This window comes from Canis aureus, chromosome 21, assembly GCF_053574225.1.
Source record: "Canis aureus isolate CA01 chromosome 21, VMU_Caureus_v.1.0, whole genome shotgun sequence".
Classification (NCBI taxonomy): Eukaryota; Metazoa; Chordata; class Mammalia; order Carnivora; family Canidae; genus Canis; species Canis aureus.
In genome coordinates this window covers 11,441,856-11,459,083 of record NC_135631.1, presented here as the reverse complement: position 1 = coordinate 11,459,083, position 17,228 = coordinate 11,441,856, and the positions used below count along the sequence as shown (strand labels likewise).

At 49.9% G+C, this 17,228-nt stretch overlaps 1 protein-coding gene across 3 annotated transcripts in view; it reads right to left on the bottom strand.

Moving 5' to 3' along the window:
- TSPAN18 (tetraspanin 18) overlaps positions 1 to 17,228 on the bottom strand; it is a 186,911-nt gene that overhangs the window by 142,678 nt on the left and 27,005 nt on the right. For all 3 annotated transcript variants that reach the window (XM_077862982.1, XM_077862981.1, XM_077862984.1), the window contains exon 2: positions 10,863 to 10,939. The gene's annotated coding sequence lies outside the window, so the exon portion shown is untranslated. The remainder of the gene's footprint in view (positions 1 to 10,862; positions 10,940 to 17,228) is intronic.

Here is a 17,228-nt window from a genome sequence, read left to right as displayed (position 1 = left end):
GTCCAGTTTTCCCAACAGCATTGTTGAAGAGACTGTCTTTCCCCATTGTATGTTCTTGCCTCCTTTGTCATAGATTAATTGGCCATATGAGTGTGGGTTTATTTTTGGACTCTATTCTTTTCCATTTATCTATTTGTCTATTTCTGTGCCAGTAGCATACTTTTTTGATTACCACTTTTAAGTATATCTTGAAATCTGTGATTGTAATAACTCCAGCTTTGTTTTTTCTTAAGACTGCTTTGGCCCATTCAGGGTCTTTTGTGGTTCCATACAAATTTCAGGATTATTTGTTCTAGTTCTGTGAAAAATACTACTGGTATTTTGATAGAGAATGCATTAAATCTGTAGACGGCCTTGGATAGTATGGATATTTTAACAATATTAATTCTACCAATCCATGAGCATGGTATATCTTTCCATTTGTTTGTGTCACCTTCACTATCTTTCATCAATATCTTAGTTGAGTTTTAATAATATGTATGTAAACTTCAAATGAGCACACCTTCATTACTTAAAGTCTAATAGACATTGTGTTTACACGGAAGTTATTTCAAAGAACATTACTCATACAGCCAGACCCAATGCAAGCCAATTCTGCTAAGCACGTTCATTTCATTCAGAATCTCTGGAGTTTCCATCTCCAGCCCCTTTGCCACTAGATACTATTCCAGGTAAACAGTAGGTTTGAACTAAGCAATGATAGTGTAATGATTGCAAGGATGAAGACAAAGAAATTGGATTATCTCCAGCACTGCCTTGTCTACACAGGTCATTGTCCAAGCTGTGTTTGGGAGTTCACTTTTTTAGAATTTTCCTTGAGTATTTCTTCCTTTTTTCAAAATATCCATTAATGTGATTAAGAAGTGTGAACCCATTCCTTTTTCATTTCTTTGTGCTGTAATTTTTTTTTTTGTCAAGGGGCCTGGTTATATATATGAAGTTCTCTAAAAGGAGAGTTTCACTCTCTGTGTTTCTTTTCTGGCCATTAGGAGAATTGATTTTACTTCATCATTACTACCAAAAATAATTTTGTTGTAAACAGCAGGCAGGTACCAAAAAAAATCATCTTCCTTGAGTGTCAAGTACCCTGCTGCATCTGCTATATTTTAAGTCAGGCACCAGCAGCTCTACAGTGCTTTCTTTCAGAGCAGGCATTATGTCCAGGGCTGACTCTTGGAGCTGCCGTCTCTTCCTCATTCCATGCCACTCAACAGCTCCCAGGACACTGTGAAAATAAGATCCATCTGCCTTGGTGTCCAGGATGGGCTGCCTACTGGGCAGCTCCAGATAGCTACCAGTGGGTACTTTCTCCAGGTCCCCAAAGACCCTGGATCCCCCATCATCTTCTCCATTTATACTCACTCCCTAGATGATTTCATTAAAGCCTGGGGTTTAAAATACTCCCTATAAGCTATGGCTTCCAAATTTGTCTTTCCAGCTGTGACCTCACCCGTGAACTCCAGGTTTGTACCTCCATCTTCATTCTTGCCACTGCCATTTGGATGGCTAATAAATGTCTCAACTTAAAAGGCCTCCAAACAGAACTCAGTATGTTCCCTTCCCCCTCCACCAAAGCCTAGCCACCAAGGCTCCCATATACAGGCACAAACTCAATGGTCAGCCTTGACTCCTCCCCCACCCTATGCAACCCATCAGTGACTCTGTCAGTGGTACTTTCAAAATAGATCATGAATGTGTGGGCTTCTCAGCACCGCCGAAACTATTTTGTCTTTCCAGATCACTTTGTCTTGTGCCTGGATTCTAATATTGGCCTCCACTCTGGCCTCCCTGTCCCTGATAGGGGACTCCATCCAGCACCCAGAGTGATCTTGGTATTATGTAAATTTCATCCCATCTCTTCCATGCATATTGGCTTCCCATCACACTTAGAATCAAAATCCAAAACCCTCACCCTGGTTGGCAGCCACTCTGCTTCCACGCCACCCTCCCTCTAGCACACTGGCCTCCTCCCTGGTAATCCAACATGTCAGCCACTTCCCTGCCTTATGGCCCTGACTTTTGCTGTTCCTTTCACCAGAAGGCTTTTCACCCAGACAAAACTCAAGGCTTCATTGCATTCAGGTCTCTGCTCAAATGACATCAATCAGGAAGGCCTTCTAAGTACCCCTTATCCAAAACAGCAAACCCCTGGGCACTCCCTACCACCTCCTGCACCTCATACTGTCTGACTTTTAATTTATTTGTTTGGTCTCTCTCTCTCTCTCTCTCTCTACAAATAGAAGATAAGCACCATGAGGGCAGAGACTTTGCTCTTTCGTTCACTACGATATTCTCAGCATGCAGAGAAGTACCTGGTACATGACAGTGGCTGAACATGTATTTGTTGAATCATTGGTTGTGGGTTCACATTTGATGTTTGCCTTCAAACTAACTCTGGGCCAGATATTGTCGTCACCACACCCATTCTGTAGATGCAAAAACTAAGAATCAGAGAACAGAAAGGATTTACCCTCATGATCCCTCAGATGGTGATACATCTACACTCAAATCATAGGATCCATAGAACAGGAAATCACTAGAGAAAATCAACCAAACTAAGAGCTGCTTCTTTTTTTTTTTTTCTTTTTAAACATTATTACATGTACTGGGTAGGGCCATTCTCCCTCTAATGGTTTCTAGTTTGTCTCAATACTCCTCACTTAAGATTCCACCCCCCCCTTTTTTTTTTATGATAGTCACACACAGAGAGAGAGAGAGGCAGAGACACAGGCAGAGGGAGAAGCAGGCTCCATGCACTGGGAGCCCGACGTGGGATTCGATCCCAGGTCTCCAGGATCGCACCCTGGGCCAAAGGCAGGCGCCAAACCGCTGCGCCACCCAGGGATCCCTGCTTCTTTGAGAAGACTGATAAAATTGACGAGCCTCCAGCCAGGCTGACTAAGAAAGAGAGAAGACACAAATTACTAATATCAAAAATGAAAGAGGGGACATCGCCATAGTTCCCGTGAACATTAGAAGGATAAGAAAAGAATACAATTACTAATTCCAGGTCCATAAATTTGATAACTTAGATGAAATAGATCAAGTCCTGGAAAGACACAACCTGCTGAAACTCATACAAGAACAGACAACCTAAAATAGGCCTGTATCTATTAAATAAATTGAATCAATAACGAACAACCTCTCAAAGCAGAACACAGGCCAGATTTACTAGTGACTTCTACCGAACATATAAGGATGGAAGGAAGTATACCTATTCTCAAAAATCTCTTCCAGAAAATACAAGCAGAGGGAATGTGCATTCTAATTCATTCTATGAAGCCAGCAGTAGCCTAATACCAAATTCAGACAAAGAAAAGAAACCTACAGATCAAAACCTAAGTACAGATATTTGGAGCAGCTTTATTCTTCACTGCCAGAACTTGGATGCAACCAAGATGTCCTTCAATAGGTAAGTGGATAAATAAACTGTGGTACATCCAGATATTACTAAAATATTATCCAGCATTAAAAAGAAAGTTCTGACACCTGCTACAGCATGGACGAACATGGAGGGTATTATGCAAAGTGAAATAAGCCAGTGATACACACATGGGTGTGCACACACGCATACTCACCACACACACAAAATAACCCCAAAACACAAATACTGTATGATTGCATTTATATAAGTGATTCAGGGGCAAAATCATAGAGACAGAAAGAAGAAGGGGGGTTGCCAGAGGCTGGGAGAAAAGGGGAATAGGGAGTTGGTGTTTAATGGGCATAGAGTTTAAGTTTTACTAGATGAAAAGAGTTAAGGGGATGGATGGTGGGGATGGCCACACAACAATATGAGTGTATTTAATACCACAGAACAGTACAATTAAAAATGGTTAAAACAGTACATTTTATGTTATGTGTTTTTTACCAAACTTTTAAAAATGGGGTGAAAATGAGTGATCAAGTCATGAGAAGACGTGGGGAGAGCTTAAAGGCATATTTTAAGATATTTTTTAAAGATTTATTTATTTATTTATTTATTTATTTATTTATTTATTTGAACAAGAGCATGTGCACACAAGTAAGTAACCCAGAATGAGGGAAGGTTGGAGGGAGAGAATTGCGCTCAGACTCCCTGCTGAGCATGGGGTGGGGGGCGGGGTGGAGATATCTCAGGACCCTGAGATCATGACCTGAGCTGAAATCAAGAGTCGGACACTTAACTGACTGAGCCACCCAGGCGCCCCTTAAATGCATATTTCTAAGTGAAAAAAGCCAGTTTGAAAAGGCTGCAAACTGTATGATTCCAACTATAGGACACTCTGGAAAAGGCAAAACTATGGAGACAGTAAAAAAGATCAGTAGCTTAGTGGGGAGGGAAGGATGAATTGGCAGAGCACCGAGGATTTGTAGGGCAGTCGAACTATTCTGTTGGACACGATCGTGGTGGAGACGTGTCATTATACGTTGGCCCAAACCCACAGAAGAAAGGCGCACCACCAGCAGTGAACCCGGATACAAACCACAGGCTTTGGGTGATAATAGTGTGTCCATGCGGCTGCACTGATGTGTGGTTGTCACAGGCAGCACGATGGTGTGGTTGTCAGCGGTGCGGAGACTGTCGGTGAGCGAAGACAGGGAGAATGTGAGAACTCTCTGCATTTTCCCTCAATTTTACTGTGAACCTAAAAGTGCTCTAGAAAATAAAGTCTTTTAAAAAAAAGAAAGAGAGAAAGGCTTCAGAGTCCAAGGCACCATCTCCCTCCATCCCACAGTGCCTTTCTATCCTAATATAACCCCACCCATACCCCAGGGAGGGAGACCCTGCAGGGACCCCCCCCCAAAGCACAAGGGATGACGTCATTTGTTTCTTCTCACGGCGGCAGCTCCGGACAGGTCATTACACCACCCCAGCTAATGGAACAGCAGGGTGATTTGGGCTTTTTCCTTTCTTTTTAGGCTGTTAATTACAATATATTGTTTCACATTTTTGGCCAATAAAAGAAGCTGCTGGGCACCGCAGAATGATCACCAGACCAGGGTGGGGACAATGACAGACCCGTCCCATCTCTGGCATACCATTGCTGTGTGACCTGGAGCATACAGGTGCCTCTCTGTTGCTGACACGCCTCTGAAAATGGTGTTCCTACTCCCTCTCTCTCTGCCACCCCTGGCTATTTGAAAGTTCTTCAGCTGTGATTCACAATGTGAATATATGTCATTATTTTAAAAATGTAATAATAATAAAGCCTCTTAAGGTCATGTTCTGCTCAGTTTTTCTGTGTGAACAGAAAAGTAATGATTTGCTCCATCTCTAGATGAGGACTTAGTATCTCCCCATGATGTCCAGGAGTAGTCACTACCCAGAACAAATGGGTCTGTCTGGCCTTGCTCTCATGGTCAGCCGTGTCAGGGAAATGGAACATCTCCCAGGGAAAAGCTCTACTGGCTTTGCCTCCTACCAGGGACAAGGTTGCATCCGGCCCTAGGATGAACCTCCTTGTATAAATTTAAAACACTTGAAAAAGAAAGGAAGGAAAAGGTTTGGGATGGAAAGTATCCAAGAGGGCAGAAAAAGACCAGGTTGCTGTCATGAGTTACATATGGACACAGGGCTGGCCTGAGGCCAGAAGGTTCTGGCAGACTTTGGGCTGAGTGAGCAGGAAACTGGGGTGGTGAGAACCTGTCAGCCTGTCCCCTCACACATGAGTCCCAGCCAGAGAGTGACGGGGGAGCCAGGAGGGAGAGGAGGCCCTGGGGCTGGAGCCCCATCCTGGCCTGAAACTCACAGCCTGCACCCCATCTGTCAGAGCTGCAGAGAAATGAATGGTGGGGTTCAGATGGTACAGGAAATGATACCCACCCTTTCTGGAATGTCGCCTCCTTCCCGGGTGGTGGGCTACACACCTGATATCCATCATCTCATTTAATCTTGACCACGAAGCCTGCAACTGCAACTACTGTCTTCGTGTAACAGGAGAGCAAATGGAGTTCATTCACACAAGCTAATGAGTAGCCAAACGACAGCCCTGAAGTCCATCTGGTGCCAAAGCTATGCTCTCCCTCCTGCATTCAACTGCCCCCTGATTTATAAATACTAGACAGAAAATTATATATATCTATAGATATATCTATATATCAAGAGTGAATCTCTTTTCTACCTGGCCGGTGAAAAGATGGGAGCCTGAACCCAACCAGGATGTGGGAATCACTGGACCAGTGTCACGTTGGTTGCACGACCAGAAGTCAAAGGTCTGGATGGAGGGAGGTGCTGGTCCCCCCCACCTTGACTGGGGTCAGAACACAGCCAGAGCTCTGGCTTTGGCTCTGAGGGCTGAATGATGAACGTGCCCAGTTCAGGCCAGAGTCCCCCCGTCCCCCATCCTGAGGAGGGTCCAGAGAAGTCAGGAGTGCTCCAAGACCAGCATCCTCAAAGGGAGGTAGAGAATGACCTTCCAGCAGCAAAGGGGAGAGCAGGTGACATGGGGATGCGGGTTAGCAGCCTGGAGGGAAAAGGGTGATGCTGCTTCCTGCGGGCCGCAAAGCAGATCTGGGACAAGCACACGGAGGGTACAAGAAAATACAATTCAGCTCAGCGGAATATGACACTTGAACCCGTCGCAGGCAGCCCGGGGCAGCCCCAAGCAGCATAGGCTGCAATGGAAGCCCCACGCCCCGCGTCCACAGAGACAGGAGAGCAGGAACTGACGACCACTTGGCAGGTCCTGTGCGGTCGATCTTCTGCCAAGAACTCAGTTAGTTGCCTTTCGGCCCCTCCCGGTGTTGGCAGAGCTGACCAGTGAAGGATACTGACCCACCTCACAGAGGCTTAGAGAGGTCAAGCAACCCACCCAAGGTCACACAGTGGAACTGAGCTGTGACAAGGACCAGGGTATTCCTCCAAATCTTCCCGGGGTGGGTAGGAGGTTAATCTCGCTCAGCTAGGCCATTGGCTTCCACTCTCACCTTTGGCATCTCCAGTCTTCCCGGGACTGGGAAGGAGCAGAAGAACATCTCCCTCACTCCTTCTCTCCATTCCATCATGATCTTTACCCTGATAACCACTGCTTTGCTTCAGAGCTGTATATCCTCTCCATTCTGCACTGCCCTAGATCATTCTGGCAGCCTCCCAACTGGCCTCCCTAACTGTGCTTCATTTTCCTCTTAAAATCCAGGGACAGTAGGATGTACATTAGAATCACCAGGGAGCTGCAGAGTTACACATAAAGCCAGAGTAATCAAGACGGCCCAGTATAGGCTTAAGGATAGACCCACAGACCAAGGGAATAGAACTGAGATCCCAGACACAACTTATACCTATTATGGCAAACTGATTTTCAATAAGAGTGTCGAGACTACCCAATGGGAAGAGAATAGCGCTTTCAACACATGGTGCTGGGATAACTGGATAATCGTAGGCCAAAGAACAAAGTTGGGTCCCTACCTCACACCATATACAAAAATCAACTCAAAATGGATCACTGACCTAAATATGAGAGCTAAAACCATAAAACTCCTCGAAGAAAAACAAAGGAGTAAATCTTTATGACCTCAGATTTGACAATGGATTTTTAGGTGTGACACTGAAAGCATGGGCAACAAAAGAAAAAGTAGGTAGACTGGAACCCGGGTACAGGATCTCCCCACCACCTGCTTCTTGCTGTCAGATCTCAGTAGGAGGAAGATCCCCATGCTTCCTGGAAACTGCTTTCATGGGCTCGCTCGGCCTACCGCACAGGGCTGGCTGTGGAGATTAAAACCGTCAGGAGATGCCCCTCTCTCCCTGAGCTCTGAATTCCATGCAATGCTGCTTGGAGAACGCAGGAGGAGTGCCACCATGTCACAGGGTGATGCTGTGAGTCCTGCAGGGTGCCTGGTGGATGCTGTGGGTACCTCTGTGGGTGCTGTGGGGAGTCACAGAGGTTGTACAGGTGCTGTCACTGGCAACTTGGGAAGCCACCGTGGTGCTGCGGAGTATGGCTGTAGAACTTGTAGGTCTAGAAGGGTGCCTGCCACACGAGATGCCTTTGAGGGCACTGTGGGGTGCCGCAGGGTGCTGCAGGGTGCTGCAGCAAACACAGTCCTTGGGACCGAAGCCCTGTGTTTAGGTCTGGATGTGACTGCTTTTTGGACACGAAACCTGGAATCATTTACAACTTCTCTGCATCCCAGCTATCCTCACCTATAAAGAGCTTATTAATACATGCCTCTTGGGGGATGTGGGGGGGGATCAGCGCTTATCTACAGAAAGGGTCCAGTAAATGTCATCAGAGAGAAGTGTAAACCACGGGATAAAACCTCAGGAAAAACAGTTCACACCCGGGGGCCTCACACCCCGGAGTGTCAGAACAGAGAGCGGACACAACCCAGGCCCCGCTCTCGGCCCTTTTATAGACCACGCGCCGAAAGAGGTATGTGTCTCCAGGGTAACCTCACTGTTTGGTCACAAACACCGGACTCGTCATCCCAAGAGCCCGAGCCTCCTCAAGGAGGTCACCTTGGGAGGCCACGTTATCCCAGGGGGCTTCCGTTGTTCAAAGCAAGCGGGAGGGCCTCGCCAGCAGGTTCCTCAGCCTTACGGCCACCAGGGAGGCGCGTGCTATCTGCCCATTTGATAGATGAGAAAACCGAGACTCTGGACACCAAAGTCGCTCACCCGGGGTCAAATAGCTAGTGAAGAGCAGAGCTGGGAGCCAGTCTCCACCAGACTGGCCCCCAAACCCCAGCAGACATTTGCCACGACAGCACATGCTGTCTGCCTCCTGCATACGGTCATCTTTGCGCTCTCCCAGGGACTCTACGTGTATCTGTTCCCTAGCTAACAAGGAGGGGGGGGTGCGAGGCTGAACCCCTGTGCTCCCTTGCAACCTTCCTGAAGGTAAACCATGGACAAAAGCACCCTCGCTGCTTTTCTCTGTACTTAAAGAGATTCTTGCATCTTGTACATGGAGGCCTGTGGCTCCTTGATGGAGGAACATCCCTAGCAGAAAAGTCCTGGGGAAGTTAAGCTCTTTCTGACTCGCTTCAGCGCCTTCTCCTGATTAAGAAAAGCGTGCGGGATCCTGGCTCTGCGATAAGCCAGTGGCTTCCTGTGGGGAGCAGGGCGGGCTGCCAGGAGGCTTACAGTTGAGATTCTGGCCCAGGCAGCTGGCGGGAGGGGGGTGGCGAGCTGCTCCAACATGAGCCTCACGCTCCTCGGCCACGGTCTACCCGGGGCCCAGCCTGGCCTTGCGCTATCTGTGCCTGGGAGCCAGCTGCCATGCCTTGGATTCCGGCCTGGAACATCCGAGCCGGCCGGCAGCACCCTCCAAAAGTGAAAGGATGAGCCCAGAGGCCAGGGGAGGATCACATCGGTGTCCAGGAAAGCAGCGGAGCGCCAACCAGCCACGGCACCAGAGGCAGCTGGGGCTGCAAATGCCCTCACCTGGCTGGGCGCAGCACCCCACAGTGTGTACACCCCACTCAACTCTCTCAGCAGCAGCCTTGGGGTGGGCAGGTGGGTCTGAACCTCCCTCATCTCATCTTCTCCCCAGAACATCCCCATGGGCGTGCTCCCATTTTGGAGATCAGAAAACCAGGACCTTCAGGGACGCCACGATGAGCCCAAAGTTTAAAAGCAAAAGCTCTAGGATAAGGAGACAAATCATTTTTATGTCCTTTCAAGAAATGTCATTGCAAGAGGTGATTTGGCTTAAAGGACTTTGTTAATCAGAGTCACTCAAAGGAAAACACACAAGAATTGTAGCGTGGTTGGCCCGGGCTTCAAATCTTCACCATTGTGTGACCTTGAGCAGTCACTTAACGTCTCTGAGGAGCAGTTCTCTCCTCTCTAAGATGGAGATGCTTTTAGTGCCAAGACCACAGGGCCGTTAAGGGGCTGAATGGACCATACAGGGCTTATGCTAAGCACCGCACCTGGCGCGCAGAAGCCCTCAATCGGTGTTGGTTGATCTGACGCTTCCATCAGCCGGGCTTCGAACTCAGGCCATCTGCACCTCAGACTCTGGTCTTTCCACCGAGGGTCTGAGGCTTCCTTTGACCAAGGCTGGCAGTCACATCTCCTCGAAGCTTCCAAATACCCTTCCTCTCCACAGCCTTCCCCAAGCCCCCACCCACTCTGCTTCCCTGCTACCTCACCATACCCATCACTTCCTCTGGCTCAGCCCTGGTCTGAGAACCTCAGAAACTGAGGCCATGAGGCCTGGAACGGAGATTCAAGTCACTGCTCCCCATTCTACTAGTAAGGACATGACTCCCCATGAGAGAAATGGCTTATAAGGCCTCTTGAGGCACAATGATGGTACTGACTGGGCCAGAGGACAAACATCCTGGCTCTTCATTCAGGAACCTTCCATGAGGCCATGAAACCCATCACCTGTCCTGGGGTTGTGGGCAGCCCAAGAAGCTCCCAGAACCCAACAAACCAAGACTTTTCCATCCTCATTTCCATCCTGGAATGTGAACTTTATCCAAAAGAGGGCCCTGAGATGGATGGTGGGAATGGGAGAGTCATTCTAGAAAGGTCTTTTCTTCTCACAATCCCAAGGTCATGGTGGTTGTGGGAGGGGGGCTGGAGGAAGTGCTCTGTCTTCCCTTGGAGAGCTCACTGCCTCTCCTGCTTCTACTCTCACTTCCTGGGCCGACCCTGAGGAGCAACCACGATGGGCAGCCTCCTTATCAGGCAGCCACCAGCCTTGATGAGACCCCACTTCTCTTCATGCCTCAGCTATGCACCCCAACAAATGTCTAGGGGTGGGGACAAGAGGGAAGCTGCCCTCTGCTTGCCTTGCACCCTGGCACCAGCTGAAAGCTCTTTCACTTGGCAATGGAGGGTTTGTTGAGTGGGAAGAGAAGAGGAGAGACAATCACACTCTTATTTGAATAAGATGCCGCCATATTGCCATGTTGCCCAGCCATACCTCTTCCAACTGGTGTCTTCCTTCCAGGAGGGGCAGGATTCTCTTGAGGTCTCTTTCTGATGGCTTCAGGAAAAACTCTAGAAGGAGAAGAGGAATGTAAATTTAAAAAAGGCAACAGCTAGTGGGGCATGTGGCTACTGGGGGCCCCCTCAGTTCAGGCACGCACCCACCCCCTGGGTTCCTGCTCACTCCTTCCGTCTCCACAGCACAGAAAGACAGAAGCAAGCACCCAGCCCCGCAGAGGCTTCCAGAGTGTCGGCCCCAGAGACCACCGACTGGAACATATTTTCAGGCTTCTAGATTCAGCCCAGGAGCCTGTACAATGTGCATGTGATGACATCACGCACGCTAATCACAATATCACATCACATTTGTTTGCTTCCGGCTAGAACATTAACAACTCGTTGTGGAAACTCCATTTTCCTCAGGCAGGAAAAAAAAAAAAAAGGCTTTATGAGTAATTTTGAAAATGTGAAGGAGAATTAATCATTGTTTAATGAATTCAGGCTTTGGGGGCAGACGGGTACTTTCAAGATCTGGTAGTCACCAGGAGATAAATAATAAGATGCTGAGGCTTTGGTAGCGAACAAAATAACTCCGGCTCAGAGAGCAGGAGCCAGAAGCCCATTTCCTCTCTGCCCACTGGACAGAGGGCCCCCAGGTCACGGGAGAAGGATCAGATGTGCCCAGACCAGGCCACATACCCGCCAGCCGAGGCTGAGGCCAGGCCTGGGGCACTGGCTTGTTCCCAAGCGCGGCTGAGGAAGCAAAGATCAGAGCTGACAGTGGAGACAGGACAGCCACGTCCCCTGACCCCCAAATCTCCCAGCCTCCCGCCCTCAAGGACCGCTCGCACGGTCGAAGCCCTGGTCCAGTTTCACCTCGTCTCAGACGATGATGTCAACAATCCCAGGAGACCGTACCCCAGCTTTGGGCATGAAGGCCGTGAACCCAGAGGAGTTAAATAACCTGCCCGAGGCTGTAAAGCGGACGAGGGGCAGAGCCAGGAGTAGACGTCAGGTCCACAGGAGGTCAAACCTGGCGCCAGCGCCGACTCCACAGGGGGGAGAGGTGCACGCTCCAGAGCAATGAGTTCCAAGTCTTCAGATCCCAGCTCAACGCACACCGGGCCTCAGAGAGCTTCCTGCAAACTGACGAGGAACAGGCCTTGACCCCATTTGGCTATCTCTGCCTCCAAAATCCTCTCAGGCAGAGTCAACCCAGGGGCCCTCCTGCATCCTGGATCAGAGCAAGGCTACAACGCAAGGGATCCAGGGAACACACACCTACACATAGACATATCCAGCCATAGACAGAGGCATGGCCACATGGATAAGGACATGGAGATACGCGCATATTGTCACTAGAAAAGTGAAAGTTCTTTCCTATCCATCCATGGGGTCGACAGAACCATGGCAAAATCTTTGTCATACGACCCTCTAGGCTTCATTCTGTGTAACGGCTTAGGTGTGTGCGTATGTGTGTGAGCACGTGCCTGTGTCCCCCCCCGACCCCACGCAGACAGGGTGACTCTCTACACAAGTGGGTGGGATCTCACCACACTTGGCCTACGTCCCCAGCTGGCAGCGCTATCGTGGCTCCCCACGGACCTGAGAACATAGAGATCTTCCCGAGTCTTCTGCCCCTTGGAAGGTGTGGCCTCCCTTTATGTACTTCTCCCCGCTTCGAGACGCTGGATATTTCAGATATTTCCATCTCCAGCCGTTACAGCCTGGCGGCAATGACTCCCTTCTTGCTTACATCGCCGTGTGGGAATGTTCACGCCAGTCCCCAGCCCGGATGCCTGAACGTGGGACGGCGGGGCCCAGGCTCTGCACATTCCACATTTGAATAGATTCTGATAAACCGCTCCCCCCAAATATTAGATCAGTTCCCCCCAAATAGCAGGACTGAAGGAGCCCCTCTCCTCGGATGTAAATCTGAACCCGGGGTTCTTCTGCTTGCCGAGTTGCTTTGCTGGTCACCTCCCAGTGGCCTGGAAGGCCAAGGCCCCTGGACAAAGGGGAGGCATTTATTTCTTGGCTCCCATGGACGGCCACCGCTCCAGTCCCCGGGGACACGTCTGAGGAACTCGGGCCCACCTGAGCCAGGAACTACACTTACGGGCTCGGAACTGATAATGAGCTTTTATGAGCTCTGGGGACCACGAGGAACACGTTTTAATGTCAAGCGTGCCCATCAGCCACGCAGCCCGGGTGAATGTCACACATTAACGAAATTAAAGGCTGCCGCCGAGTCGGGAAGGAGCTGCGGGCTGCGTGTCAGGCGGTGTAGGCAGGGCCTGTCAATAATAAAATTACTTTCCAGGCTTTGCACTCCTGAGCCTGAAGCTGTCTCCCGTCTTCGATGGAATTCTGCTTTGCTGCAGCCTGAGAAGAGATTAGTTTATTACCAGTCTGCCAGGAGAGGTAAAATCCAGCACTAATCCTAATTCCCATTTAAGCAAATCTGCATTATGTGAGGGAAACCAGCTGGGCTCAGAATTTCTGCCCCCACTTCCCCTGAGATCTCATTCCATCCCTCTCCTCTCTGGGGGTGGGGGCCGGGGGTGGGGGTCACCACAGATGTCAGAGCTGGAGCCCTCCTGGGAGAGGGAAAAGAATCCCAGGGTTTAGGGCCAAGAGGAGGAAAGGCCGCATGGAAAGATGGTAGACTGGGAGACCCGGTTCCCTCAGGGTGTGGGAAGGAAAAGCCACCACGCTGGACCCAGGCTCCCTCCTGCCTTGAACCAAGATGCCTTAAAATCCCGAGTCTGCCTCTGACTGGCTCTGTCACCCTGAGCATGTGACCTCCCTCCTTCGGGCCTCACTTCCTCATCTGGGAAACCACTAATAGCAGCTGATACCTCATACGATGCTGTGAGGATCACATGAAAAATGTACAGACAGGACACCAGGGCACACACCCCCCTATTTCTTGAATTAAGACTCCTCGGGTTATAACAGCACCATTATTTGACCATTTCGCTTAGTGAATTATGGCACGTTTTGTTATGACGCATCCTGGTTTCGGAGCCCTTAAAATAGAAAAGATAAAGGGTGCCTTAAAATCCACGAAATAAAGGAAGAGTTTGGTCAAGGGCAGTGAGTGTGAGCGCTAGGAGCCAAGCTCCCCCGTGGTCTGAGGCCTAGCTCAAAACTTAGATCACCATCATCTTCTTCTTCCTTCCAAACAAAGCAAAGCTGCTCTGGATGAGAGAAACCAGCTCTCAATTTGCAAGAAAAATCCCGAGAGGTACCTCAGTGCCCTGGATGAGACCCAGACGAGAGACTTGACCTTCTATGTTGATGTTTCCTGCTCTATTTTTAAACTGAAACGGATTACATGTACACTATGGAGCGAGGGCCATGAGGACAGAGCCTCCTGAGGCCTCACAAACACAGCACCCTACGTAGCCCACACCCAGATCACAGACTTCGCTCCGGTTCCCCCCCCCCATTGTTTCTCCATCATCCCATGTGTCCCAAGTCACCCGTGCCTCTCCTCCTCTGTGGCCCCTGCCTGTCCCTGCCCGGGCTGAGCCTTACTGTTGCCTGTCAGCTTGCTGCAAACAGGATCCCGGCTGGTCCGCTAGCCTTCAGCCTTGTTCCCTCCAAACTGCCCTCTCATTTGCTGTCAGACTGAGCCCATAGATGTGTCTCTCTCTTGCCTCAGTGGGTCCCCTGGCTTCTCTCTGCGGGCACACAGGCCTTTGATCATCTGAGCCCCACTTGTCTTTCTAAGCCCTTCAGGTCCTCACAATGTGCACAGATCCAAGTCAAACTGAACTCGTGGGGGCCCACACCCCCCACTGACATGCTTGGCCCAACCTTACTGCTGCTCACTCCGCCTGGAAGTCCCTTCTTCCTTTCCTAACCCTGAACTACACCTACCCCCAACTCTCCAAAACACCTGGCAAATTCCTACTCATCCTTCAAAACCGTCTTTCAACATCTCCTCTGAGAAACCTTCCCAGACCTCCAAAGGCACGATTAGTCCCTTTCTCTGGGCTCCCATAACAATTTGTGTGTATAGGTACCCAAGTCAGCAACAGTGTGTGTTTTGTTCCATAGGATTTCTCTCATCTACCAGGACAGGGCTTGAATGGTAGAAGGCAGGAACTAGGTTATAGTTGGTTGCAGGGATGTATGAATAATATCAGGGATGGAAAGATAGATGGATGGATGGATGGATGGATGGATGGATGGATGGAAGGATGGATGGATGGATGGATGGATGGATGGATGGATGGATGGATATATACACACATAGATGCATGTATGCAGAAATGAATGGATGTGTGAATGCATGGATGGATAGATGGACACAAGCATGGGTGGATGTGTGCATGCATGGAAGGATGGATGATAGGAGGGATGGATGAATGCAGGGATGGCTAGAAGGACAGGTGAAAGGTAAATTCTGAGATGAATCTACAAAAGAATGGGTGAAATGAACAGCAGGAAGACAGAAGTAGGTTAATGGGAGGAGAGAGGGACTAAATGGCTCAACCACTTGTATAATTTAATGGGAGGCTATGGTCTTGCAGCTATGGTCAGCACCTTGCTCTCTCCCACCAGAGTTAAGGGACCCACACAGAGACCACACCATTGAATATTAACAGCCCCCAGCTTTGCCCCATCTCACCTCCTGCTCTACCTGTGGACCCACAAGACCAGGCCTCAGGAAGGAGGGCTCAGAGCTACCTCTTGCCTTGGCCTTGACCAGGTGAAGACCGATGCTACAAGGAGAGCAAAGTTTTCCTGTGTCTGAGTCCAATGCCAATCCGTGGGGCAGGTGGTTTGTCAGCCGTGTGGCAGATCTGCCGGAGGCCAACCGTTTGCTTGGAGCAGATGGATGGCTGCTGATGGGGGTGCCATGCTCCCTTGGAAAAATGCCATTTAGGGGACCCTAAAATGACCAAAGGGCCAAACTACGTGGACAACACAGCATGATTAAGACAGTTACCCGTGAGTGGGCTTCTGTGAGAACATAACAGCCACTAGAGCCTGCTGTCTGTCTGCAGCAGGTGGGTGGGGAGGCCTCAGCACCGAAGGGCAGTCCATAGACAAGGCTTTCATGTCCCACAGGCCTGGGTTTGAATCTCAGCTATGCCACTTGCCACCTGTGTGACCTCAGCATCCCTCTAAAACGCAGATTATTCACCCGCAAAGTGTAGACAATCATAGCCCCACCTCACTGGCCTGGGCTCAGGATCAGATGAGCTAATGGGCTGTGAGTACTCCCATGGGGCCCGGCACAAGCAAGCCCTTGAGGAACTGAGGACTCAGGAATAACGTAAAGCAGAATCTGGTGCCACTTTCTGTGAAAGGGGTAGTGGCCACGATCAGTGGTTCCCAGGTATACTCTTCAGATCCTTCCCTCTCCCCCTTGGGGAGTCTGCACCAAGAACAGATGGAGTTCACACATCTTATGCACCCTAACGCTTAGCTCGCAGCAGCTGGACTTGCTAATATTTTATATATTAAGTTCCCACGTGATGTTGAAAATCACTGGGTTAGAGTTGATGTCCCAGAACCCTGAGTCAGTCAGTAGGATGCTAGAGGACATGAAAGGGATGCCTTCCTGGAAGGATGAAGGGAGGGAGGGAGGAAGGTGATCAACCCAATGGTGAGTCTTTTTCTGGCTCGCTCCTGCCAGCAAGGCCTCTCTGCTGTGCGGCTGTGCTCCCCTCACTTGCTGTCTCTCTCCCTTTCTCTCTCTCCCTCCCTCCACTCCTCCTTGATCCCCTCTGCCCCTCTCTGCCTCTCTCCATCTGCCCCCCACGTTAGCCACCCTACATCTCCACCTGGCTCCTAGGTGGAGCAGCCATCCTTCTGAGCCCCGTGACCATAAAGACTCTAGGGCGTGTGCCCCAGGAAAGGGCTGCATCATCAGCGGGTGTCTGGTGGCCAGCTCAGCCTTGGCCCCCTCCCACACGATGCCAGGCTGGGCCACTGCCAGCCAGATGCATTGCTTGTTGACAGATAAAAATGCTGTATTTTATGGCCCTAAAGCCAAGCCAGGGCTTTGTTTTGCTGTATTTTAAATTAGCAACGCAGGGGGGTGATGTAAGGGTGGGGGAGAGGAAGAGGAGCCAAGACACGTTCAGGATGAGTTCTGCCTGGGTTTTATGACTCAACAACAATCATCATCCCCCCCATCCCTTAATGAAGCTGCCAGCCCTGGCCAGCTCTGCCTAGGTCTCTACCTCCTTTCCACCTGCCCTTGACTCCCTGTGGGAGGGAGAGTGCCTCTCTGCACTGCCTGCCCTGTCATTCAGCCCCAACACCCTCTGTTTCCATAATGAACCCCAGAATGGGCCTGCTAAGTGGCCCCCAGGGTCACAGTGGGGCTGAGGTGGGA